A 10,850-nucleotide genomic window follows, 5' to 3' on the forward strand; every position below is an offset into this window, starting at 1 on the left:
CCCATCAGAGTGACTCACCGTCTTCCATCATTGGCTCCCCCTTCCCTCCCAGTAGTAATAGTGAGTCACGTCTATTCCCCCACCCCCAACACACGGGGGCTGCCCATTCAAAGATGCATCTCAGTATGCCAGGAGTGGAGTGCAGTGGGGAAGGAATGCCTGGGTTCTTTGAGAGACTGTTAAGCTTTGGAACTTAAGTTCCTTTATGCCCTGAATTTGGGGGCAGGGGTCAAGGGTCTATGGTCCTTTTATTCCTATGTTCTTCCCCAGATATCTGCCTTTGAAACCAAGCATTGATCTTAGACCCAAGCAGCAAACCTCAGTCCCCTAGAGAAGACCAAGAATAGGTCCCAGGAGCTGCCTCCTGCCCCCTTTCTTTGAACCCAAGCAGTTGGAAAAAGAGGCTGCCTAGCTCCCTCCCCCTTCACTCCCTTTCTACTGCTTACCCCACCCAGCTAACTCCAACACTGTACTTATTTTAATGGATAATTTAAAACAGATACCAGAGCTGTGCGTGTATTCATCACATTGCCAGACACCAGGTCCTAGATTTTTGTGGTTCTAAGAAGGGCCTGAAAAGGGGAGCAGGGCCTGGGGCTGGACAGTCAATGTAGAGTCTTCATCTTGGTTCCAACTAGAAAGGGAGTAGTGGGGGCCAGAAATAGCAAAGACCTCTCAGCTTTGCTGGCTGGGTAGCCAGCACTACACTAAGCAACACATTCCTCTCTGGCTAGGTCTACTTTGCAGTCAGCTCTGGGTGACTTTGCTGAAGTTCCAGGGCCCATCATGGGTAAGCCTTGACCCAGTGCCTCCCACAGCGTATTCTCTGATGAGGAACCTGGGCAATCTGATTATGTTGCTAACTCCTACAGCTCCAGGATATTGGGGTTTCTCTTGTGCACAGGGAAGTAGGGCTGGACAGGCCCTCAGTTCTGGCTTCTGGGCTGCGCATCCAAGTGTACCAGGGGCAGGAGTAGAATGAAGGCAGAGACTCCAGATGTTCAGAGAGGAGATCCAGGAAGGGGATGCTTAGATGCTCACTTCCATGAGGGTGACCAGGCACTGTGATGAGAACCCAGGATGCACCCAGGTGAGACCCAGGATATAGCTTCCTCTCCCTGCAGCTCTCTTCTCCAGGGTTTGGCACCAACACTCAGCTTCCCAGACAAAACAAAACAAAAAAAGTCTTGTTCTGCTTCTCCCCGTTCTGTTCCTCAAACCAGAAGCAGAGACGAGACGGGGTGGGTGAGCCAGTGAAACGTGAGGATGGGGCTCATGCTGTTCCTACTGTCTCAGCTCCCTCCCTGGCACTGAGTCCCCTCCCAACCCTGGCCTGGCCTGGCTTCCCCTCCTGGCTGAGGAAGCAAAACCACACTTAACCCTTCCTGTTGGAACCTCCCTATCTCTGGGGAAAAACAGTAGGAGAAAGGAGGAGGGCTTTCACCCCAAATTTCACTCTGAGCTCTTTCCAAAGAGTCTCTGCCATCACCACCACCACCACCATGACCTCTGCACTTCAAAGGGGGGGTCTTTATCCTGAATATTCCATCCTAACTTTGGACCCCAAATGGGTCCCCTTTCAGGCCCTTAATGGAACCACAAAAATCTGGGATCTGGTATCCTGGCAAAGTAAGTCTGTTCTCCCCATGTCAGTGAACAACTCACCAGAAGAAGGAAGAGTGGAGAAAGCCATGTCCACAGGAGCTGAGCCTGCTGGGTATAGGGGAGTTGTGATAGAGTGGTGGCCAGGTTCTAATCCTTCCTCTTATTGGATGCAGGATAATACATCTGGTACTGAATTCTCTGAACCTCAGTTTCCTCATCTAACATGGTCAGAGTGACTACCAAAGCCACTGGATTTGGCCTCCTGGGTGTGCAGAGCTCTGCACCCCATGCCACAGAGTAACAGCAATATCATGCTTGCTCTCAAGGGAATCTCCCATTGGTCAAGACAGAGGGAGGGGCAAAACCAAAAAAGTATAAATTGTTAAAGAGTAGCATAGAACTCTAAACTAGACAATGAATTCCAAATGGATCTCAGAAGTCTGGGAGATGGAGTATTAATGACTGAAATGAGAATATAGTGGTTGAATCCAAGGGATGGCTTGGGTACTTGTCATAAAGACCAATGATCTCGACAAAGGTGCTCTTCTGTGTGCTTATAGCACCCTGGGCCTCCCTTCAGTAACCTCCCCTCCTAAAAGTGCTGTGAGGGACACGAGGGACCAACTCTTGGTCATCTGTTTCTCTCACACCAGATCCAGTACTTGGCACATAAGAGGTGCTCAGTGTTCCTTAGAGGAACAAATGCATCTGACCCTGTCATTTTTCAGGTGAGTGACTCTGTATAAGTTATTTCATTTCTTTTACCCTCAGTTTCTTCATTTGTAAAATATGGGATGTTGTGATAAAGAAGGTAATATGTATTTGAAGGAAGGTTTCTTAGAGAAGGTAGGTTTAGGGGCTTGTCAGAAGTGCCTTATGCATAAATAGAGAATTCACTCATTCAACAGCTATTTAGTAGCTGCACATGATGGTTCATGCCTGTAATCCCAGCTACTCTGGAGGTGGAGGTAGGAGGATCTTGAGTTTGAAGTCAGCCCTGGCAAAGTTGTGAGACTTTTTTTCCCCCTGGTACTGAGGTTTGAACTCAGGGCCTACACTTTGAGCCACTCCACCAGCCCTTTTTTGTGATGGATTTTTTTCCAGATAGGATCTCACAAACTAATTTCCCTGGGCTGGCTTTGAACCGTGATCCTCCTAGGATTGCAGGTGTAAGCCACCAGACCCCAGAGTTAATGAGATCTTGATTCAAAAAAAAAAAAAAAGCTGGGAAGCATGGCCCAAGTGATAGAGTACTTACCTAGCATGCATGAAAACTGAAAAAAAAATTGAATACTATGTGCCACTCTTCTAAACACTGTAGAGATACAGCAGTGAATAAAGCAGATGAAAATTGGGGCTGGAGGTATAGCTCAGTGGTAGATATCATGTTTAGTATCTGTGAGGTCATTCCTAGCACCACAAAAAAAAATAAATTAATAAAACCAAAGAAACAGATAAAGACCCTTACCCTCATGGAACAGACATTCTCATGGAGAGAGCAAATAACAACAGACAAAATTATCATTTGTTAGAAGATGATAAATGGTATGAGAATAAAAGTTAAAAACTGGACAAAAGGCTGGGTGCTGGTGGCTCACACCTGATAATCCTAGCTACTCTGGAGGCAGAGATCAGGAGGATAGAAGTTTAAGGCTTAAGAAAAAAATGAGAACCTATTAAAAAAATGCCCAAGACAAAAAAGGACTGGTGGAGTGGCTTAAATGGTAGAGCATCTGCCTACCAAGTGTGAGGCCCTGAGTTCAAACTCCAATACCACCCAAAAAAAAAAGCCGGTCAATTCTCAGTTACTCACACTTTTATGAATTTTAAAGTTATGTATTTTCACATACATTGCCAACTTGGTCCACGAAATGACCTCATGGGTTGGAGACTGTTTCCCTACTTTACAGGTGAGGCTGACTTTCCCAAAACTAGACAGCTAGTAATAGGAGCTCAGAACTTGGACTGGACAGTCTAGTCCAAATCCAGGATATACTTCACTATCTTCTGCCACTTTGGCTGGACATGTAGGAGGTGCACCAGTGGACTGTGCCAGGAGGAAGTTTGTGCAGAGGTGCTGAAGTGGGAAAGAGCTGAGTGTGCAGCCTGACCTGCTGAAGCAGAACAGGAAGCCACCAGAGGGGAGGCTGGAGTGTCAGGAGAGAAGTGAGAGGTAGAGGTTGGAACCTGGTACTGGTACTCAGCTGGAGTCCGAAGAAGAGGGTTCTAGCTGCTTGATAGGGTCTGAGGTCGAGGAGAGAAGGGAAGCATCAACACCAGCAAGAAAAAAATGTACAGTCAGAGCCGGGCACAGTGGCGTCCACCAGTAGTCCCAGCTACTCAAGAGACTTGAGGCAGGAGGATCACTTGGGTCCAGCCTGGGCAACACAGCAAGACCTCATCTCAAAAAAAAAACAGTCAGAGGCACTGACCTTGGCAAGAGATAAGCCAAACTGTGGTGGGGTGTGCTCAACAAAGAAACCAGAAGAGTTTCAGAGGCATACTAATATACTAATATTGATTAATATAGGGAATATTTGTGGGGTACCAACTGGTACTAAGCACTTGGTATTTGCATTATCTTGTCGAATCTTGTATAAGAGTACACAAGGTAGATACTACTATTTGCTGTATTTTACAGATGAAGAAACTAAAATCCAGAGAGGTTAAATTATTTATGGAGAGCAGGGTTCCCCACCCTTGACGCTATGGACATTTCAGGTCAGACAATTCTTTGTTGTGGGGGGAGAGTCTGTGCACTGTGCATTGTGAGATGTTTTGCAGTATCCATGGTTTCTACCCACTAAATGCCAGAAGCACTTCGGCTCTCAGTTATGACAATCAAAAAACATTACCAAATATCCCCAAAGGGAGGGCAAAATCACCCCTAGCTGAGAAGCACCTGTCTAAGGTCATATGGTTTAGTAGTAGAACTGGAATTTTAATACAGGTTGGCCTGACTCCCAAAACAAAGATCTTACCATCACATCAGGGTATAATCCTGGACAGGTGGGAGTCAGAGAAGAGGAGTCAGATGGGATCCTAGGCCACTGGGGAGGCAGTTAGGCTCCCTGGTGGGGATGGGAAGGGGTGACTCTCTAGGGTCTGGGGAGGTGGAGGAAGATTTGGAGATCCAAGACCATGGTTTGGGAACCCCTTAATAGTGGGGTCTTAACGAATGGTCCTTGTCTTATTCTTCCTTTAATCATAGGGTCTAAGACTAAACAATGAACTGCTGAGTCATTTCTGTACAAGTGATAGTTACAACCTTGACAGAGGAAGACCTCGCCCATTCTTTAAGTGGCTGCCCATGTGCCAGGCATGTGGTTAGGGCCTATGCAGAGGTGGATCCCATTTAATCTTCACCTTGACCTTATGAGCTTGGTATTATTATCTGTACTTTATAGGAACCCCAAACTCTGAGAGGTTGAGTAATTGGCCTGAGGAAACACCTCTGAGTAGACTTGGCTTCTTCCAACTGGGACTCACCAAAGTAGGAAGGATGCAAGCTCATAGCTGATTGAGAAAAGGGGACATGGGGCAGGGGAGGCCTTGAGAAGAAGCAAATGATTGACAGCTATCTGTAAAGCCTGAGAACCCCTCATTCAAATGAAATCTCATGAGGAGGAAAAAATCCAATAAACTAAGTAACAGAGAGGAGTCTCTCTAGCTGGGGGGGCTTGGAGTGGTAATCCCTCCCCCCCCCCAGAGGCCCTCAGGGATCTGAGGAATAAGTCCTTCTTTATATAAGTGGGCTGAGTCCAGAGGGAGAAAGATTTGCCCAAGGCCACCCAGACAAGCAGAGCCAGAACCCACAGATAGGTCCCTGACCACATGCTGCTCTACCTCAGGAGACAGAGCAGCTAGCTGGACAGGTTTTATTTTTAAGTTTTAGCAAGGATTTTTTTTTTTTTTGGTGGTACTGGGGTTTGAACTCAGGGCTTCACACATGGCTAGACATGTGCTCTACAGCTTGAGCCACTCGCCAGACCCTTAGCAAGGATTTTAGTATAGCGGGATAAAGGAGGAAGAAATGGGGAAGGGGGCACAGGAGGGAATATTTCCTGCTCCCCACACAGGGAGCAAAGACTCCTGGCTGGACAGATTTTAAGGAGCCTTTCAGCCCAAGGGACTGGCATTACAGTTCCTACCATGTGGGAGGTGGCCGCTGAGCTCACCAGGCAGGAAGGGCAGCTGGATACCAACCAACCCCTCACCCCTCACACCTGGGCAGGTCTCCCAGTTGACAACACTTTCACAATCAAGATTGCTACCTTAGCCTTTGCAAATCTCTTTGAGGAGCATAAGCAAGTACCATTATCCCTATATTACAGATAAACAAGAGGAGGCTTGGGCAGGTTAACTGATTTGCTCAAGGCCACATAGCTTACAGGTGACAGAAGCAGGCCCCAAACCCCAGGTTTCTTCCTCTCTGAAATTCCGCCCAGACCACAAGGAACAGCAAATTCTAGAACCTGCCCAGGAGCTCCATTCCCAACATTCCAAGCCACCTCCCCCACCCTATACCTGTCGGAGAGGGCCACCCCACATGTGCACCTCGGGCTCCCTGAACTGTCAAAACACTCACCACACTACACAATTACTGCCACAATACACACCAAAGCAGACAAAAGGCAGACAGCTGGCAGGGCATTGAGCAGTGCCATTGCCTTCCTGTCTCCATCCCCAGTTTTTGCCCTTCACCTGGGGTCTTAGGGTTGGAGGGGCTCGGGGGCGGGGCCCGTGTACACAGGCAAATCTTTTGGGACGGGCAGTCTGGCTGCGCTGGGGCTGGGCTGCCTCCCCCCTCCACACCCCGGAGGCGGCAGCAGGCCGATGCTGACGCAGGCGGCTGCGTGTGGGCGGCCGCATGTGAGTCTGTGTGTATCTGTGTGTGTGGTTGCTGGGGCCTCCCCGGCCTCCTAAATGGGGGTTTCCTTTCCCTGTTGCCAAGGAAACAAACAGAAGCGCCACAACTCCAGGACTCAAGCTGAATTAAAGGGTCTCCTCGCCCCATGTCCCCACACCCCCCACAACACACACTTCCAGGAAATGGGGCAGAAAAAAAATTCCATTTCTCCTTTACCCCCTCATTCAGGTGGAGACCAAATGTTTGTGGAGCCTGAAACTAGGATGCACATGTCCTGGTTAGCTGGGGACAGAGGGGTTTCTTAGGACAAGGGACGTTTAGTGCTAAAATTGGGATGGTTGCTGATCCTACATAAAGCACACAGTTTTAAGAAATATAACCATATGGCTTGCAAATTTCACACTGACATATGACCATGTGGAAACACTAGCAGGCTCCTCTTAGGCCTTGGAAGGGCTCTGAGGCATCGCCTTCCTTACCTTCAGAGTACATCTGAGGCTGTCCCTAGCCCTTGCAGCCCCCAAGCTCCTCAGGGTCCCCGTTAAAGGTTCTCCCTTGGCACTCAGCAAGGAAGGTGGTGGAGGTCTCCGGATGGGTGGGGTGAAGCATGGGGCATGTTCTGGAGAAGTGGGCAGGAAGGACTGCCAAGTGGACCAAGGGGGTGGGTAGGATCTCTGCAAGATCTGCAGCCTGGTTGGGATGGCAGGTTGGGATGGCGATGGAGTACAATTGGGCCAGCAATTCCAACATTTACTCCCAGAAGCTAGGAAGAACTCAGAGCTGGGAGGAGTCAGGACATCATGCAACCCAACCCCCTTCCTTCTAGATTCACAATAGTCCAGCTCCCCAGATTCCCCTTTCCAGTCCCTACGCCAGCCCACAGGCCCGCCCCAGAGGAGCACCCCATTGCCACTCTTCCTCTAGTTAGTTCAATGCTCACAGGGCAACCCTATGAGCACATCTCACTTTGGCCTTGAACCCTGAAGGGCTCTTCATCACAGTGACAGGTAATGAGAAAACCACTGAAGGAGAGAGGTGGTGGGAGCCTGGCCGGGAGGGACAGAATGCAGGGTTGAGGTTTGCTGGCTCTCTAGACCTGGCTGCCCAGGGAAGGGCAAGGGGGCATCTGTTTCCCCTTGGCCATGGTCCCCTCAATCCTACCCCAGAGAAGGTAAAAATGGTGCTGGCTTCCTAATAGGGAGCTTATTGGCCTGGGGATGGAGAATGAGATCCAGCATAAACATTCCTACACTTTCTTCTTTCCCCTGGAGCTTCATGGAGTGGAGCTAAGGTTTAAAGGTAGAGGCATTCATCCTGTTGGAGGAAGGGAGTGAGGTCATGGGACTCCGTGAACACCAATGATGTATTAGGAGCCATAGCCAGGCTGGGCTCCCTGTGGGAAGTGGTGGGAGAGGGCCAGAGGACCTGTCTGGTATGGGGTGGGCCCCCATTCAGATACCTTAGTGGATGAATCAAGGGGTAAAGGATGGACTAGAGAAAGTTGAGGACAGGGTGAGTGCGAATGAGGGAGAGGTAAGTGTAGGGAAGGGGAAAAGGCTAGAAAGGAAGTCTGCTGTGAGGGAGGAGCCAGGAACAACATCTGGAGTCCAGGCAGAGGGCCCTGGAGTGGGGGAATAGGCAGAGAGGAATTGGCTGAGAGGCCCAGGAATTGAGGAGAGGGGCAACTACCCTGGCTGACGCCAGTGCTACAGTCCCAGATCCTGGTGGGGCAAATATTTACCCGATGACAACCGTTGCTAAGCAGGAAGGAAGGAAGGAGGAGTGAGACCAGTAGCTGGAGGCCCTTCCAGGCTCCTCCCCATCCCTCATAAAAGACAGCCTAGAGAGAGTGAGCCATCAGCTTTGCCTAGGCCCTTCACCCCTACCCTGAAGGCTCAGCTATATCCCTCCATGCACATACATCTTGGGGTCACCTTTACCACCCCCTTTCCCAAGCTTCTGGTAACAGGCCAGAAAGCTGGGCTTAGAAGGAATTTAATCCTTGTGCTGTCAGGCCTTCCCTTCACCCCAGTACAGCTCCTGGGGCTCAGACCCTAAAAACTTCCCCCTTTCCAATCCACTGTTAGGGGAGACTGGGAAGGGACTGCTGGGATCTGGTGAGGAAGGGGTTACTGAAGGGTGGAGCCAAGATGTCCAGGGGATGAAGTTGGGTTGGAGGAGGGAGGAGTGTTCCATTATTCCCTGTTCCAAGGGGCAGGGGGCAGAGCTGGAGGAGTTAAGAGAAAGGGTGCTGAGGAACACTCCCATTGCCGGCCCCTAGGCAGAGGAGAGGGAAGAACAAGGGAGGGGAGGATGGGATGTGCTCAAATGGAGCCAGATGTGGCCCATGTGATGTGGGCTGTTGCTGGCTTAGGCACAACACGGGCAGGATGTGCCATAGCAGCTGGAAAGGATTAGTCAGAAACTGGGAGGGGGCAGTCCCTAGAGAAGGGGCAGGGGAGATGACAGCTAGTCCAGGACCCCTTCCTTTCCCACCTCAAGCAGATGAGGAAGGTCAAAGGACTCAGCCTCAAGGAGGAGTTGGCTAGGGACATGAGCTGCCCTCCCAGTCCCTCCATCAAATGGACCACATCTGCCAACATGCCCCAGGTTCCCACCCATTTCCCTGGCTGAGTCTGGGTCTCTGAAAACAAAATGGAGATCCTGACACCTCTTTCCAGGGTTGTGGGAAGAGTCCCTGGAGCAGATGTACCAGGATGTGCCAAGGGCCTGATTCAGTACCCAGCACCCAAGAAGGACCATACCATAGGTTCTCTTCCTTGCCCACCTCCTCATGATGAGATCTCTGCTCTGCAAGGCTTCTTCCTAGGGAGTCAACAGATTCTCACAGCAGCCTCAGGCCCTCTGGACATTGGGACCCAGATAGGAGGGAAGGGTTGGCAGGGAGGGCACAAAGAGGGAGGCAGTTGCTGGGGCTGAGAAGAGGCTCCTGGAATGGCCAATGGAGGTTCTCAGGGGCTGCAGGGTTGGCCAGAGTGACCTCAGGAACAAAGCACCCAACTCATTGTAGCATCCATGATCCATGTGAAAGCAGGGGTAGATGAAGGGCTATCACTGTAAAATGAGCAGAGACTATAACTTGACCACAGCAGGGCTTTTCCAGCACCACTACAATAACACATGCCCATAGGGAGAAGGAGGAGAGGAGCCAGGAAACCAAGCAGAACTGAAGAGTGGTCCGTGGTGTAGCAGGGGTGCAGCAGTTGAAGTCTATAGAAGCAGAATGGTAGGGCTCTCTGGTAGGCAGGTCCAAGTTGGCAATCAAAAAGGCTGTTGTTTTCCAAACTCCCATTGGAAAGTTTGAAAAATACACATAGCGATGTGACTCACTGCCCCCTCCCAGGGCCCCCCTTTCCTGGTTTCTGTGATTTTTCTCCCAAGCATTAATTCAAGGCACATTCTCACAGAAACCAAAGCTCGATGAGGGAGGGCAAAAGGCAGCTGAAGGAGGCTGAGAGGCACCTAGGGAGGGGCTGAAAATGGAGGTGTAGGCTGGACTGGCAGGTTAGTGTGGTGGCTCGTGTGCCATGGAACCAGTAGGGGAGAGTTCGCTTAGTGCACTTAACACTCAGCAGTGCAGGCAGAAGGCTTCAGTCACACGACCTCCACCTAAACCAAACTGCCCCAAAGGCCCAAGGTAAGACAAAAATGAACCCCCTGGAGCTCACAGTCTCCCAACCAGAGGAGCAGGACCAGAACTGAAACCCAGGGGCCCTGCCTACTGTGTCTACAGTTGTCCATGGTACTCTGTTGTCCTGTGTACCTCGGGCCCAGAGACCTTGCTGTCTGCTCTCCTCCTTGGAACTCATTCCTAGGCCACAGCTGTGGCCAGAAGCCCCAGAAATTGGAAGTGGGGAGTTTTTCTGAATTTGCTCACTTCCACTGCCCCCTCCCCAGCATGTATCATGGAGCAGGTGCACAGGGTCCCTTCTTGTGGGCTAAGGAGAATCCAGACAGGCCTGCCCCAACAGTGTGTCTTTGGGCCAGGAATTCCCCAGACAGGCTGGGAAAAGGGAGCCCCTGGCAGCTGGCCATGGGTGAGTGGCCTTCCACTCTTGAGAACTCTTGGAGGATACCCCAAGCATTGACAGGAGTGATTACTAAGTAACCATACTTGTCATCCCTCCTCGAGGCAAGCACTCTTACCACTTGAGCCAAGTCCTCAGGCCCTCCCTTTTCTTTCATGGGGGCTGGAGTTTGAACTCAGGGCCTCATGCTTGCTAGGCAGGCACTGTTACCACTTGAGCTACTCCACCAGCCCTTTTTTGTGAGGGATTTTTTTCGAGATAGGGTCTCATAAACTATTTGCCTAGGGCTGGTTTTGAAACACTATCCTCCTGATCTCTGCCTTCTA

This window comes from Castor canadensis, chromosome 11 (assembly GCF_047511655.1).
Source record: "Castor canadensis chromosome 11, mCasCan1.hap1v2, whole genome shotgun sequence".
Taxonomy (NCBI): domain Eukaryota; kingdom Metazoa; phylum Chordata; class Mammalia; order Rodentia; family Castoridae; genus Castor; species Castor canadensis.